We start from the raw sequence: 16,609 nt of genomic DNA, 5'->3' as shown, positions 1-16,609 counted from the left end.
GGAGGGAGGGGAGGAGGGGAGGAGGGAGGGGAGGAGGGGAGGAGGGAGGGGAGGAGGGATGAATGGATAGAGGGATGGATGGAAGGAGGGAAGGAGCGATGCATATCCAGATGGAGGGAGGGAGGGATGTTGGGATTTCAAGCGATGAGTGACTTCTAGAGAAAGGTTTACGCCTGAGACAAGCTGGCTTTCCCACCTACAATAAGCAGGTGCTCCTGTCTGCCTCTCCCTTAATAATCAAACCATGTTTTGACAATTCGTGAAAAAAAATGTGTCTCGGGCAAATTGAGCTGCTGAAGCAATAAGCATTGAGACATACGATGTGAATTGAGTTATTGTTCTTGGTTAGGGGTATTCCCTGAGTTTGTTTCTCGGTTTTGGAAAGAGAACGTGCCAGCCCGTCCCCTCCCGCAGGTCTCCTGAAACGCAAGTCTCCCTCTCCCTGGTAATTGTTGCGAAGCCTTGACAATCCGTAGCCTCCAAGACTAGCTTATCTCGCAGGAACTTCCATTTCCAAAGAGTTGAGGGAGATAAAGCTTCCAAACAATTGGACAGCATCTTCAGCCCAGGTGGCCTCGGTCTGCGGCTCCCAGGGTAGGGGGGGGCTTCCCGCCGTGCATTTGGTGGGGGTTTTGTCGGGAAGGTTGGGGGGGTCCCTCCGTTCCAGCATCCCTGCGCTTCCTCCCGCACGCCTGACTCCGCACGGCCTCTGCCGCTGAGCCGCCGCCTTCGGGACCTAACTTTGTCTCGCCCGCGCGCGCAGCGGCGAGGGGCCGCGGGCCGCGCCGGTCCAGGCGCGCAGGGGCGAGGGGCCGCGGGCCGGGCCGGGCCGGGCGCGCAGGGGCGGAGGGGCCGCGCCGGGCCGGGCGCGCAGGGGCGGAGGGGCCGCGCCGCGCAGGGGCGGAGGGGCCGCGCCGGGCCGGGCGCGCAGGGGCGCGGGCGCTCATTGTTGTCCGCGCGCGCGGGCGGCGCGGGACTCGCCGCGGCCCGCCCTCCGCACCTCCCCGCGCCCCGCCTGCCGGTCGCGGGCCGCGCCGGGGGGCCAGCGCGCGGGCGGGGGGAGGGGGCGCCGGCGCGGGCGGGGGGGGGGGCGTGGCGCGGGGCGGGGAGCCCCGCAGCATGCGGCGGGCCGGGCGCGGGCGGGGGGCGGGCCGGCGGCGGTGCGCCCTGGCGCGCGGCCAGGCTCGGCGCGAGAGGCGCGAGCGGGCGATGGGCTGACGGCGGACCCGCGGCTGGGCGGCGGCGGCGGCGGCGGCGGGGGCCGGGGCAGCGGGGCGGGGTGGGGGGGGGCCGGGGCGGCGGCGGAGGGGCGGGGGCGCGCCGGGACCCGGCGGGGCGGCTGCGGGCGCCGCGGAGGAGGCGGAGGCGCCGGGCGCGGATGCCGCCGGCTAGGCCACGGGCCTGCGCACCCGGGGCGAATGGGACGCCGGTTTCGGTGGATCGGCCGCTGCAAACCTGAAGTTCCTGGGCTCCTAGCGAAGCGCAACAAATAAAAGGTAATGTGTCTTTGTTTCCTGGCCGCGACTGCCGGGAGGCGGTACGTTCTGCAGCAGTTTTGTGTCCATTTTTAAATGCTGGGCCGGTAAAGGGGACGTGACACTTCTTTACTGGAACGTGGAGTCTTTAAGGTCGCGGATGTGACATTTTTGCAATGCACACCCCACGTGCGGCACCTACTACACTCCCTTCTGCTACCCGCCCCCTCCCCCATACGCTGTCTCTGGCATCTCAGCCTCACGCTGTCTGAATTCACCCGGGGAGAAAGGAAAGGACGTTGCTGTAAGCAGACCTGGGTGGGATTTTTTTTTTTTTTAAAGAAAAACCATTTTTATGGAAGGGACGGGGAGTCCTGTCCTTTGGGTGCTCGAGGGTGGCAGGAGGCAGGCAGATGTTGGTGCTGAAACAGGCTGCTCTTTTACATTCTAAATGGCTGCAGCAAGTTTGATGCATAGAGAAAGGGGGAGGAGAAGAGCCGGAGGAAACCTTCGTCAGGACGCGGTCATCGAAAAATGACCAAGCGGCGTTGCTTCTGTGCTGCAGACAGCTGCCCAGACGTTGGTGCCTGTCGCATTTAGAAGAGGTTAACCAGTCCTGCACTCTGAAAGCTGTGCGGGCTGCGCCTGTGCGAGCAAGAACTCGGTGCCTTTCTCCAGCACCACCTCGTTAGCGGAGTAACTGCTCCGTAGATTCAAGCAAATTCTGCAGAATTTCCGAGGGATGGCCGTTCTATTAATAGCTCTGGCGGTGGTTTCCTAATAGACATACTCATTCTGAATGATGCGGCCGTGCCAGGCTGCCGGAAGCTCAGCTTGCTGGGAAAGGCCATTCGATGCCGGTGAAGGGCTCCCTGACCCCACCATGAATGGGTGAGGCGCTTTCTCCCCTGTGAATGGAACATCCCAATAGAAAGCACTACGGCTGCTCCCTGTTTGGGCTTCTTCCCGTGTGAGTCCTCACCGCTTCTCATGAAAGGGATTCTCAGGGCACCTAAGACAGGCACATTTCCAAATCTGAGCTCTTCAGTGGTGACAGCCTCTTAGGTATTGGAGGGTCACGGATGTATTTTTAGACACCTGGTGAGGCTGACTTGATGTGCGTTTACCTGATCGGGCTTTGAGCAGCTGCTTTGCTTGGACATTCCTTCCTTCACTCAGCGTCCCCAAGGTCTTGTCCTTTACCAGCTGGAGAGCCAGGAGCAAACTTCCGACTTCATCTAGGGAAGCCACGGCCCACCCTGAGGAAGTGTCTCAGGAGTGGGATGCAAAAAATACCTTGTAGTCATTGGAACTTGGCTGTGCGTGCCATCTTGAAAACGAGGGACAAAGTGGGCGTTAGGGAGATAAGGGAGACCGTTTTGTTTCAGGTTTTTACATGGCTTCGTCATCCTTCGCAGCCTTTGACCCCGTTTCTGTGGAGTCTGATTTGGCCACGGCCAGTAGGCCAAACCTTCGCATCAGCGGAGATCTGATTTTGATTCTCAAAGTGTCACTCCTCTCCTGCAACTGAGAGTATCAGGGAATGAGCCACTTCTGCTGGCTGATGGAACGATGCTGCTGCAAATGACATCTGGCTTTATTTAAGGCACAACAGGAATGAGGGTCTTCCAGCAAATAGATTGGAATCCATTTGGTCCTGAGAGGTTAAACAGCTACAGTTAATTTAATTGGAAGCACTATTTGGACATGCTTTGAAATCAATACTATATTGTCTTGCCGGTGAACAGAACGTTGCCTCCTGATAACTTGGAATGAAGTTTCACCTGGTGGGCAGAGTTGTGTGGGTGGAAGTAACCGTTTAGAAAGAGAAAGACAGATTCAAGTCCTCTTGTATTAAAGGGAAGCACAGTTAGGAGAAAGGAGGATCAGAAAATCCCTCCACCCTCTTTTGTTCTGACCAAGTGTGTGTGATCAGCCACTGTTATCATTCTGTTCTCTCTGGCACTTGTCTTGAACTAATTTTATAAATAAGACTTGTTATTTATGGCGTAGGGCCTCTTTGTCATGTGTGGGCGCTATTGCCAAGTCCCCTGATGGCCTGGCAGGTGGCTGATGCCATTAGCATTATCTTGTCGTTGGGGAAACTGAGACCCCTTGAGGTTCAGGGAGTCGCTGATTTCATAATCCGTGAGAAGTACATGCCAGACGTGTACAGTGCTCACTGTTATGGGAATGGCAAGGTTACGGTCTGAGGTCAAAGAAAAGGCCAAGAAGAATGAGTCTTTGCTTGGGTTCTGGAACTTGGGAAAAGGCCATATAGATTAGTGGGTATCCCAGTGTTTGTGTGGGAAGGGACTCCAGCATCAGTCTGGATGAGTGGAAGGAAAAGTGTGATCGGTTTGTGATGAGATAAAACGTCCAGGAAAGCTCAGATTGAAGGGACCATTCGGGTACCTGTGCGCTTTAGTAAGTGAGGGGCGGGGGAGACCTCCGCAGGAGATCACTACTGACTTTCCTGCATCGGCATTCTACTTGTGTTCTCAGTATTGGCGCGCACGTGTGTAAGTAAAACACTTCTACTCACATGCTGTATACTTCTCTGTTCTAAGGGTTGCATTTAGCCTGACACATCGAATGACTGCAGAAGTGAAAGGGCACTTTCAAATCTAAAGCTTTGTTCTTGGATAATTTTGTATACATAAATACTTTTTTTTTTTCTTTGAAAGAAGGAACAGTACAGGGCTGCCTAGGTAGCTCAGTCAGTTGAGCATCCAGCTCTCGATTTCGGCTCAGGTCGTGATCTCACAGTTTGTGGGTTCGAGCCCTGCGTTGGGCTCTGCGCAGACAGGGCGGAGCCTGCTTGGGATTCCCTCTCTCTCAGTCTCTCTCTGACCCTCCCCTGCTCACGCTCTCTAAAAATAAATAAGGAGCAATACAGCTTCTGGAGAATTTCTAGTTAAATATGTCAAAATGAGAAATAGACCTGATCATAGTTAAATAGCTCTTGAAGTTATTTTAATTCCCTCTCTACACAGTATCAGAATAGATAACTCTGGATTCAGGGATGACTTTCATTCCCATCTTTTATTTCCTAGAGGTCACCCGACGTGTCAATAAAATGTGTGGCAGAAATTCTCTCTTTAGGTTTATGCATAGTGAAAGGTCCCAGCTCCCCGATGAGAAGTGATTTCTGAGACCTCACGGGAACCTAAGCTCTTGGGATAAAGATCTGCCAACGGTTATTCAGTCTAACTTCCCAAAACTGTATTCCCCTTGAGCCAAAGGTGCTACGGGCTCAGATTCCCTCAGGACCTCTGAGACCTCCCCAGGACCCTGTGGTTTTCTGTTTACTACACCCTCCTGCTTCTGATTCTTTGCTGTCCATTTCCCTCTGAAATGTAACAAACGGAACAAAAGAGGCTATTGGAGTTGGAGTGAGAAAAAGTGATGGTGTCATTCCATCCTGTGCACAGGATACATGGGTACCTGAACCTGCCCTACAATGAGCACAAACAGAGACTTGAATCTGGGAAAAGTGGTCACTGTTGGGGAATGGTGGGATTTGGGATTTGAGTCTTTTACCTTGTGGTGTTCTTTTGAGCCCTAATCAGACTGCAGTACCCTGCTGGTAGTTTCTAGTTTGGTTTTTGTTTTTCTCACGACCTCTAATCTCAGAAGCTGGTTCAGTAGCTCTTGGAGCTCTGGGCTCCAGGCTCACTGCTGCACATGCAAGCTTGCCGGTTTCACTACTCTGTCCTGCAAGAAGTTTTTGAACCAGCATAAATCCAGCTTATCAAACATTCTCTCCCCAGCAGTTTCCTTCTGGTTCCCTGAATCCATTGGCTCCCACCCTCTGCTCTGTCCCAAGTGATCAGCATGTCTTTCTCTTATAAAGAATAATTCAGACACGCCCTTACATTTATGGCAGTCAGGTTCCACCACTAAAAGCACCATCCTAAAAATATCCATCATTATGCCTCTCTTCCTCTCACAGAAGATGACCAGAGCAGTGGCCACTGTTGAGTGAATTGCATTAATGCCTATTTGGGGTGCTAGTGAGTGTGTGTGTGTGTGTGTGTCCAGTTTTAATTGTATAAGTGGAAATTAAGTACTTTCCCCCCCAAAGAGAAATGCTCTTCTCTTTGAAGATGGAAATGACTACCAAGAATAAAGACCATGGTTTTTGGAAACAATGTGAAGAATATAAGGGAGGAAGGCGATCTGGTTCAGCTCAGTGGCCTCATTACTACGAAATAATAATCAAGGAAAATAACCAAATAAAAATCAAGGCTGGTAGCCTCGGTTAGAAGGTAGAGCTGCATGAGTACATACAGGCATAGCTGACTCTCATTTGGACGTGTATCATCTAGGATCTAGTGTGTTAGGCAGGCAGATCTTTTAACATCTGTGGTGGTTTCTGGTTTTTTGTTTTAAACTCCGAGTCCTGGCCATTCCATGATGCAGTATAAGAAGAAACTAGTTGTCCGTGGTCGAGAATAACTGTACATGCACACTCATCTTCCTGAACTCTGACTACATTCACACCTGTTTTCTGATTTCCCTCTTACTAGCGATCATTTGCCTGTCCATGGTTACTGTATACTTTATGTTCACTTAATGTTCATGGCTTTTGACTCCCTGACGATCATGGGCACTCAGTGGGTCCTACTGGAATAGGTAAATCTCTGAGGGAATTTATCATACCATACTCCCACCTGGATACGGTTAGGCATCTTTAGAAACCTAGAAAGCCCAGTGGTCTAAAGTAAAATGTACCCTATCAGGTCATCCTATGTCTAACCTTGTCTTGATCTGCACTGTGGTGTGGCCCGTCTTTCACAGTTAGGAATCCCTTGCCAACTTTAGGGCTCAAAGTCTTGGTACTGATGCAAAACCCTAAACCTTTTAACAATAATTTTTACTTCAAACTAGCCAGAAGCTATCCCCCCAAACTTAAGGCTATAACTCCATAGTTTCCATCAATACTAGCCTGTTCTGGTGACTCAGTCTCCTTATGCGGCTTTTGCCTTCCTTTGTCCTTGCTGTATGAAGAATGCATGAAAAAAAAAAAGGCGTGTAATGGGGAATTAGATTGATAATGCATGACAGCGAATGGAAATGATGATCGGAGCGTTGCCAGGCTGTGCCATTCATAACCATAAAATGCACAATTATGCTCTCACCACATGCCTGTGAACAAGTATACAGATGTGACAAACCCAAACTAGGAGACCAAATAACGTGAAGCCGTCGGAGCTGGGCAGTATACCTACAGACCGGGCTGGGGAATGCAGTGCTGGCTTACCCATCTCTCTGCTCCCCCCACTAATATCAAATACTCCTTTCTCTTTGGCTCAGAGACAGAGAGAGAGAGAGAGAGAAAGAGAGAGCACACAGAGGAGAGGGGAGGGTAAGGACAAGAACCAGATTGGAGCCGAAACAATGGAGAGCAGTGTTCTCCCTTCTCAATCCCCTTTTATGGGATGGTTGAGTGTTTTGTGACAGAGTGACTACAGAGTGGCCAGGAGCACAGATGTAGCCCACAGGTCCCGGCCGGAGGATAGGGACTCGAACCCAGCAACGTAGCAGGGGCTGACGTCACAGTGAGTGTTCAGGGTAGGCTGTGAACCACGCACATGTAAGATTTGGCGATTATCAGTCAGGTCAAAGATTCCAGATGGATGGGGTTCGAGGAATGATAAGGGCATGTCAATGATTTTAACAGATGAGGTGTTTCCAGATTCTCAGGGACCTTGCGAGGGCCTCAGTTACAGCGCCAAGACTAGAGACCCCATCGCCCGACAAGGATTTAGACGATGCACAGAGGTGTGGTGGACAGAGAGGAACCGTGGCGTTATCCAGCGTGGCCGTGACTTCTGGTTCTGCACCTTGCTAGCTGTGCGGCCTTGGGTGAATTCCTGAGTCTCTCTGAGCTTCACTTTTCTTGTTGACAAGAAAAGTTATATTCAGAGGAGCCCGTGAAATGAGATCTATGAAATGCCTAGCACAAAAGATGACTCTTAAAATAAATGATTTCATGTCTGTATCCTTCCTCTCTGCCCGCACCATCTCTCCCTCCCCAGCCTGACTTGCTTGTATCACTGGAAAGCTCAGCGCTGCTCACTGCTGGGTGAGAAGGCCTTGGAAGTGGAGGTATGGCATCCCCTCACCTACAAGCCTGAAATGTGTTTTATAAAGAGAGAGTAGCCTAAGGGGTAGCGCTGTTAGCTCTAATACCACGGAAGTGTCTCCTGGTTTTCCAGAAAGACCTTTACAGGTAAAGGCATGAAGCCTAGCAGTCCTCCTCTGTTGGGATGGAAAAGGTTTACTAAGAAAGGAAGGCACCCATCCGTGAGACTCCCCGTGTGTCCTGGGACAGTTAATATGGTGAGTGTTGGTTGGGGGAGGGGAAGGAAGAGAAGAGAGGTGATTCTGTGATTGCACCAAAAAAGCAGAGAGCGGATTTGCATTCTTTGGTCTTCAAAAATGATGGGGAAGGGCTTTTATCCTGAAAAAGAAAAATACGAGAATCAAAGGCAAGAATTACAAAGGTTATGTCAGTCAGTGGTGATGCCGTCTTTTCCTCCACAAGAAAGGCAAAAATCAAATCCCTGTGTAACGTTCTTTGATTACTACTCATTCGTTGCCATTAATTAGGAAGATTTTCAACTGCTGTTTCCTTATTTATGTAGCGCTCAAGTAATTAATGCAAAGCGTTAATGGCAGAACTAAGCGTAGAACCTGAGCTGTACTAGATGCTGGTGGGAGGTTTTTTTTTTCTCGTTGCACCCACAACCTGAGGACTCTGAAAATATAGTGGGGAGGGGGGTGGGGGAGAGGGCTTCTAGTAGCCTGAGAAATCAACATACTGATTTGCATAATGGCCATCAGAAATTATTTAAGTACTTAATAACCTTCTTGGTGTTAAATAAAATAAATCAAAATGAGAGATGGTCTGTCTTCTGGAGACAGATTAAACAGGCACACAGGCAGCAGAATTAGAGCATTAAATAAATATAAAAACAAAGGAGGTATTTATAGAACATTATAGCCAGATCCAGGGCAAGGATGTATTTTAGGTGAACCGTTGGGGACAGCTTATGGGAATAGTTTGCCTGGACAGGGTGGAGTGAGCCAGTCACTTTATGGAGAAAATATAAACTGGTATTTGTGGTTCCTTCTTTCTTTATTGTGGAAAGTATGGTTTCTGTAACCCACCACAATTTAGTTTGTCTGCCATCCTGTTCCTAAAGTTGTAACTGAGTCGATAGAGATTTTATACCTCTTTAGACACAGAGATCTAGAACTTTGAACTTGGGAAAGGTATCTAAATACTCAAAGAATAATATCTATAACCATAGTTTTTTGTTTTGTTTTGTTTCTTATGTAGCCAAACTCTTCTCTTTGTGTCAGTATAACTGACCATACTCTTAGGGAACTGACAAAACCCGACTGAAAAATCCCTGTAAGTTTTTTTTTAATTTTTTAATTTTTTAATGTTTATATTTGAGAGGGAGAGAGAGACAGTGAGCAGGGGAGGGACAGAGAGAGAGGGAGATACAGAATCCGAAGCAGGCTTCAGGCTCTGAGCTGTCAGTACAGAGCCCAATGTGGGGCTTGAATTCACGACCAGTGAGATCATGACCTGAGCTGAAGTCAGACGCTTAACCGACTGAGCCACCCAGGCGCCCCTAAACTGTAAGTTTTATGCTATTGTTTTCTCTTGACAGATGGAAATAGAAAAAAGTAGGTATTTGAGCCCATGTGCTTATTTGCATGTAGCACAGGTGGGAGTGAGGACACTCGTGACCCTGCTGTTTCCCTGTTGATTAGTAAGCAAGAAAGAAACCAGCACCCAGCACTTGCTCATGCCCTTCTCTCTCACTGGGAGGAGTCTGCCCATCATCCTGGCTATGAAATGGCTGATTCTCCCTTGAGATGTTGATCAATTTCCCCTAACTCTAACTCCTTAAAGGCGCAGCCTCTAGACATATTCCAGAGTTCACGAGGCATTGCTCAGTTTCCCCTCTTACCAGTGGTTGTTGGGCTGCTCTTGACCTCCTCCTCCGAGGCTCAGCAACCATTGTCCTGTGATAAATGAGTCACTAGTCTGCCTCCCTCTTCCTCTTTGATGCATTACTAGTATTAAGCTCTTCGAGCCTTTACAGTCCATTTCTCCAGCACCTCGCTCAGGTGTTTCCTTCCCAAATTCTTTTGGGGTGAGGTGCCCACTTGTAGTTGAGCACCTCCCCTTTCGTTCCTGGTTTATTATAAGATGGCCATAGCTTACCCCTTTCCCACCTTCCTAGCTCAGCACGTGTGCACACGCCTGGGCCTGCAGCACCTACATGTCACCTCTCCCCCCTCATTATCCCCTCTCCCGCCTTCATTTCCTATAAACCACAGGGCTTAACAGGGAACAGAAGGACCCACCCCAACCTGGAAGCTCCCTGTTTCCTAAACTTCAGGTCTTACATTGACTCTCATGCACTGTGTCAGTCCCTTTGGGCTGCTAGAAAAATACCATAGACTGGGTGGCTTATAAACTACAGTGATTTATTTCTTAAAATTCTGGAGCCATGAGAGTGTCTGAGGGAGACGTTCCATCCAGGTGCAGGAGCTCATCAAAGGCTCTGAGAGGAAAGAGTGACATGGAGGGAACAGTAAGGAGATGAATGTGGAAGAGCAGACTGAGTGAAGGGGGCACAGAGGTGGGAATCACACAGGGCCTTGAAGGCTTCCAATGGGGGGCAGGAGGCATTGAAGAGTACGGATCTGGGAAGTGCCACGGCCCACCTGGGCTGCACAGGGATAGTTTTATGGTGCTGCATGGGAACCAGACTGTGAGGCCAGCAGGAGGTGCCAGATGAGTGGCCACTGCAAAAGTCGGGCAGGTGATAAAGTGATGATGAAGTGTTCAGTGTCTGGATATTTTAGAGAGAACGAATGACATTTTCTGGTGGGTTGGGGTAGGGTGTGGGCTGAAGAGAGAAGTCCCCAAGTGGGGCCCAAGGGACAGAACTTAGTGTGGAGTTGCCCGTACCTGGCAGCGGAAGGCTGTGGACCAGGCGGGCTGGGGAAGAAGACAAGTCAGTTCTGTTCAGCACATGCTGCGTTGAGGCACCTACCAGATCGTCACGTGGCCATGGTGCGCTGGCAAGTTTATACAGAATCCTAGGGGAGCCTGGGGGAGGAGGAAGCCCAGTGACATGGGACTCAGGCACCTGGAGCTGATGTGTAATGATGCCAGGCCTCCGCCCTGAATAAGACCAGATCTGAGAAAACACTGTAAGCACCAACCTTGAAATGAAAAGAATATAAGATCTAAAAAATGAAGTAATTCCTCAAGGTGAAGAATTGTGTTGAGGTGGCTGCTGCGGGTGGAACTCTCCGCGTCCTCCTGAGGGTCTGTCTCTTTTTTGATGTGTGAAGGGAGTATCTCTAACCCTCACACTGCAATCAGGTTTATTGATAGGTCATTTTCATGCAATGAACTGCACACATTTAAAGGGTCCTATTGGATAAGGTTTTGTTTTTTGTTTTTGTTTTTTAAGTTTCTAAAATTTATTTTGAGAGAGAGAAGGAGAGTGTATGCATGAGCAGGGAAGGAGCAGAGAGAGCAGGGGAGAGAGAGAATCCCAAGCAGGCTCTGAGCTGTCTGCATGGAGCCCAGTGTGGGGCTCAGTCCCATAAACCATGAGATCATGATCTGAGCTGAAATCAGAGTCAGACGCTCAACCAAGTGAGCCACCCACACACACCCCTCCCTTTATTTGATAAGTTTTCTCATATGAAGCCTTCACCACGATCCAGAAGTATAACTCCATGCTTGCAATCAGTCATATTTACTGAGACTCTCGTGTGTCTAAAGCTCCATGCTAGGAAGTATGAAGGATCTAAGATGCACCTGCTCCTCCTGCCTCCTGTATTTGTTCTGATGTAACATCCCTACTCTCTCTACACGGTTCCCTAATCACAGACTCATTTCCAGGCCTTTTCTAAAGCATATGCTGAAAGTACACTCAAATTTGGTGTCCAGAGGATTTGGGATGACATATGTAAACCATTTGACACCAGCGCTACTGATTCAATCGGGAGACAGGAATGCTCAGGAACCCTGCCATGTAATCAGTCCTGATACAGGCAAAAAACATGCCCCTCGTTCCGCTTTTCATGGAAACAGCCCAAACAGTAGGCTCAACTTCATCCTCATTTTCTGTGTGTAGTCAACACGATAATTACCTCCTGTGGAAAGCTTTGAGAAATTGTTTCTGTGTCCAATTAGAATTTTTGATTTGACTAGCAGATACACATAACGTCTTTACTTCTGTAACTACTCACTAATGATATGTACCCTGGATATTTTTAGTTCTACCATTTGCCAAACGGCCATTGCATTTTGAGACGTTGCATTTCCTGTGACAGCTTTTCCACGGAGAGACTTGTGGACCGTGGGTGAAGAGGAAGGGGGGTGGGAATCCCTCTTTGGTTTTGGAATCCTCTCCCTCCCTCCCTCCTCTGCCACCCCCTCCCGCCATTTCTCTTCCTTTCCCAGCCTTATGCCCACCCCCAGTTTTAAAGGGTATTGGGGAAGAAATGCCACAGCTCTGGAAGCTTGTCCAAGAGCAGGTCTCCGCCAGGGCCTGGGGTGGGTCGTGGGGGAGCCAGCCAGTGTTGAAACCTCCGACAAGATGAAGAGAGGAAGGGAGCCGCCAGTGCGGCTCGAGTGAGTGTGAGGAGTCTTTGCCAGGTCTCTCCAGCACAGTCCTTTCCAGAGAAGTCTGTTGTTTAAATATCCAGGCAGCCGCCTCCAGCCCAGATCGGCTGCTCCTTGCAGATGTCAAAGGTAGCTGTAAAAACTTCCCCGAAGAGTAAGCACTTGAGGCTCCTCAGCTCTCCCCTCAGCTCTTTGCTGGGGCATCTGGCCAGGGAGGGCGAATGCTTGGTGCTGTCTCCAGGAGCTGGGACCACGCTGCGGGACTGTGGCTTTCCAGATCGGGTCACCCGTGGCCTTTCAGGGAGCTCTGCTGCGATGCTCCTGCAACGTTGGTCTGATCTAAGCATGAATCTTTAAACGAGCCAGCTGTTGGGCTGGAATGCTTCCTTCCAAGCCCGGAGGACTTGACATCTGAGCCCTGGTCCCCTGGACCCAAGCATGACAAGTGCAAGTGGCTGTTTCGTGTCCCCTGCAGGTTCTGTGAAAGCAGGTGGGTCATGTCACTTTTGTAGGTGGCCTTCTCCCACTGTGCTTCAAGAGTCACCTAAGAAGGGAATTCCAAACACCTAAGAATAGAATTGCAGTGTCTGGCAGATGGCCTCGAATACTCTGTTCTGTCCCCTACATCCCCAAAGATAATGGAGAGCTTGCCTGTAATTAACACACAATGGGGATTGTTTAAGCAAAGGAAAACCCACTCCCAAATTATGTGGCAAGACACCCCAGCTACCAGTGATGGCAGATTGACATCAATGCTACTTACTTGACATGTGGCCCTATAGACCACATATACTGCAAAGAATGCATATATTCCACAGCCTGGGTTCTGGGCTGTGTGTCCACAGAATAGGCATGTTAAAACCTGTCTCACTGAATGCAAAGTAAGTTGTTGAGTCCCTGTATTTTGGAATTGCCTTTGAAATATATAAGGAAAATATTATTTGATAAATTTTTATTAATTCATGTAAAAATACATGCTGAATAAGGATATATGTCATGTAAATATATATCCCACTAATCACACTATAATCACAATAAGGAAAAATTGAAAAAAAATTTTTTTTTACTTTAAAATGCCAGATGGAATTAGACATTGGAGCATTTAGGCATATTCATCATGTTATGAAGAAAATGTCATTGAAGTTCTTGGTTACCGAGTGGCACGGATACCAAACCGGCAACAGACACACGTGACCACTGCATGCAGCCTTACGTTTTAAATATAGGACACTTGCTTGCACGATTATACAAAGGAAATTGGTAGGAAGAAAAAGTAGAATGATGTGTTTGTGCCTGCCAGCCTGTGGTGCGGTTTTTAAAGTTTCTGAAGCAGGGAGTGGATGTTGCCAGTTATCTGGTTCATCAAATGTAATATTGTAGCAGGAAGCATTAATAATACATGAGTTATTAGAATGAATTTTTTAAAAAAATTCTTGTCTGTAGGTGTGCACATATTTCCATGACATACCTTAGGATGTTTCTGTCCCACCTTCCCCTGGAGGTCAGTAACCCCTTCTATAAGATCCCTGGCTAAAGGTCTTCTGGCCCCTTCCTGATCACACGCAGTAATGACAGGGTCACCCATTCCATTGTGAGCCACGATGCCTTGTTTGAAAGTTCTCCCTTCTCTTGAATTCATATGTGTCTTCAGGAACTTCTGCTCATTGATTCCGTTTCTGCCCACCAAAGCAAAGTTCTCCCTCCTCACTGAATGATTAAATTTAATCATCACATTAGCATTTAATCATTAAGTTAGCAAGTCCCTACATCCAGGCATGCCCAGTTAAATTTATACCTGTTTTTTAATAAAATTTTTAAAGGTTTATTCATTTTTCAGAGACAGAGACAAAGCATGAATTGGGGAGGGGTAGAGAGAAAAGGAGACACAGAATCTAAAGCAGGCTCCAGGGTCTGAGCTGTCAGCACAGAGGCTGACACAGGGCTTGAACTCACAGACTTTGAGATCATGACCTGAGCCGAAGTCAGACATGTAACCGACTGAGCCACTCAGGCACCCTGAATTTATACCTATTATCTTCATGGAATCAACAGTCGCTCCCTCTTCCCTCACTAACATGTCTTGGCACAGGCAACAGATTATAGTGCTACCTTTCCACTAGAGTCGTTGTTGTATAGGCTGGCATTTAGTTTTCCTGCCAGTCCTGAGAAGACCTGGTTTCCAGATCTTTACGCAATCTGATTACTCTGCTCCGCCTTACTCCACTTTCTTTCATTTCCCATGTGAACTGTGGTGCCCAGAATGAACACAGCTTCCCAGAAATGGCTTAAACATGGTGGAGTATGGGAGGGTTCTTCATTCCATTACTCAGGATGTTATGTTTCTAGCATGTGAACTAAGAATAGGACCCAACACTATAAATAATGTGATCCCAGCTGTTAGATCTTGAAGCTACCATCTCAACCTCCGTGTCAACTGTAAATTTGGTGAGCACACTTTTGTTGTCTGGTTCTAAGTCACTGGGGACAATGCAGGTATTGAGAAAGACAGCTGATGGTATTTCCGTACCATTTTCCAAGTGCATGTGTATCTTCTGAGGCACCGAGCCCCAACACTGCAGGTTCCCTCATTTCTGCGTCAGTTAGGATGAAACTGATTTGAACACGATGTTCGATGGCTCCTTACTATATCATCAGTGATGGACCCACCCTGAGGCCATTGAGTATATGGTTGCTCCTCCCTTTTGGCATCATAAATAGGTGGCTTTTTCATTGCTCCTCGTCCTCTCACCTCTTCTGCACAGTCCATGTTTCCGGACTGCTCCCTCTTCTCTCCCATTCCAGGCCTTCTGACCTCAGACCGTCTCTGCCAGATGTCCCACTGGTCACATAGCACTTGCTCACCCGAGTATTGCCCAGCCCCCTAGATGAAGGACTGTCCCTCCCATCTGTGCCCAGAACATCTTACGCCCACCCCGTTGTCACACAGATTACTCCGTACTCGCCTGTGAATGTCAGTATTTCCTCTGTGGGACATAGAAGCTCATTCGATACGGGAACAAAATCATGTTCATCATCACATATCTAATAAGATGCCCTGCACAAAATTGTGTACCATAAGCCCTGGCTGAATGAGCACATGCTATGGTAGACATTATCCTACATCGCCCTTTAACCCTGCTCTCTCATTTCATGACAATGGTCACTAGATGACTCTCTAGCTTCCTGGAAACAGACACACATCTCTTCTCTACAAGAGAAATTACCCAGCCAAAGCGTATGAACTCCTTAGCCATCTGCAGCTTAATTTTCTTTCCTGTAGGGTATTAGTATTAATACATCGCATTAATTTATAATTACCTACTAATGAAATAACTTTATCTTTAGTATATTAACCCTTCATTATAGTTGCCAACCCTCTCTCCCCAAAATTTGCAGCTGCTTTTTCTACTTGCTCAGGATGTTTGTGAAATATAATTACTTCTTGTTTTTAATGATGTATTTTTAAAGTATTCTAACATATACATTTTTTCCCTTGGAGCTCATCCATTGCTTTCATGCTCAGAAAACCTTAATAAATAAATTCCCTATTTTTAACATTAACTTTATGAACCATGTGGAATTTATTTTAGGGCAGGAGGTGCAGTTTATACTGTATTAGCCAGCCCCACCATTTCCCTCCTTGTTTGAGAAAGTTGAAACCAAACCAGAACTGAGTAGTAGGTCAGCAGTTCATCTTGTAACAAAGATTGATTCGCTCCAGACGACGAACATTTCTTTCCTCCCTCGTCTTACCTTCAACATACCTTTAAAGGCTCTTTGATTGTTCTACTTCCTTTCTTTTACATGTCGACTTGGGTTCTCCATCTCTGTCCCTGCCCATTTGTAACGCACTGTGACACACTGAAAATATTCCTCCCGTTTGTACAGAATATAAAGTCGTGCACCCTGTTGACACACTGTATATGTTATACGCAAATCTTGGGAGTTCTCTTCGTGGATACTTCGTGTTCTTTGGATGTCTCAATCTTCACGCTCTCCTTCAATTTAATTTTTATTATGTTATGAAATTGTTACTTGTAAAAGGTCTCCATCCCAGATCAACGATATTCACAGAGTCCATAGAGTCGACCTTTTTGTCACTGGACTTTATAAACTGTTTTCCTCGTGTCTGGGGTCCTTGTCTTACTTCTCAGTCCTCCTTTTCTATTCTAAAGATTCTAAGTACGGTCATCAAAGCCAAAGAAGAGGAGATATTTGACTCTTGCTTTCGGAAAAGCATCTCCTTTCTTCCCCAAGACTCTGCCACCAAGATATGCGAGTCAGTATGCCACCTGACAGAGAACACGTGTCATTTTCTTGCGTCTGTCCTTACTTTAAGGGGCACGGTGGGATGTTAGCTGGGTAGGTAGATTCTTATTGGTTCTTTGCATCTTTTGTTTCTTGGCGGCTCATACCTCCCTCAGCCACATAGAAAGGATGTCTGCATGGACACCTG

The 16,609-nt window shown here is 48.1% G+C and overlaps 1 protein-coding gene across 2 annotated transcripts in view; it reads left to right on the top strand.

The window, feature by feature from the left end:
- The window catches only part of FRMD4A (FERM domain containing 4A), a 311,284-nt gene that overhangs the window by 97,713 nt on the left and 196,962 nt on the right, over nucleotides 1-16,609 (top strand). Inside the window, exon 1 of one of the 2 annotated variants that reach the window (XM_039239977.1) lies at nucleotides 1,373-1,496. The exons of the other annotated variant lie outside the window; for it this stretch is intronic. The gene's annotated coding sequence lies outside the window, so the exon portion shown is untranslated. Of the gene's footprint in view, nucleotides 1-1,372; nucleotides 1,497-16,609 lie in introns of those variants that run through there. 2 annotated transcript variants of the gene reach the window in all.

The sequence above is a fragment of the Hyaena hyaena genome, unplaced genomic scaffold (assembly GCF_003009895.1).
Source record: "Hyaena hyaena isolate Hyena2069 unplaced genomic scaffold, ASM300989v1 scaffold_165, whole genome shotgun sequence".
NCBI lineage: Eukaryota > Metazoa > Chordata > Mammalia > Carnivora > Hyaenidae > Hyaena > Hyaena hyaena.
Note: the sequence above shows the minus strand (reverse complement) of the source record. Positions and strands in the feature narration are given on the sequence as shown.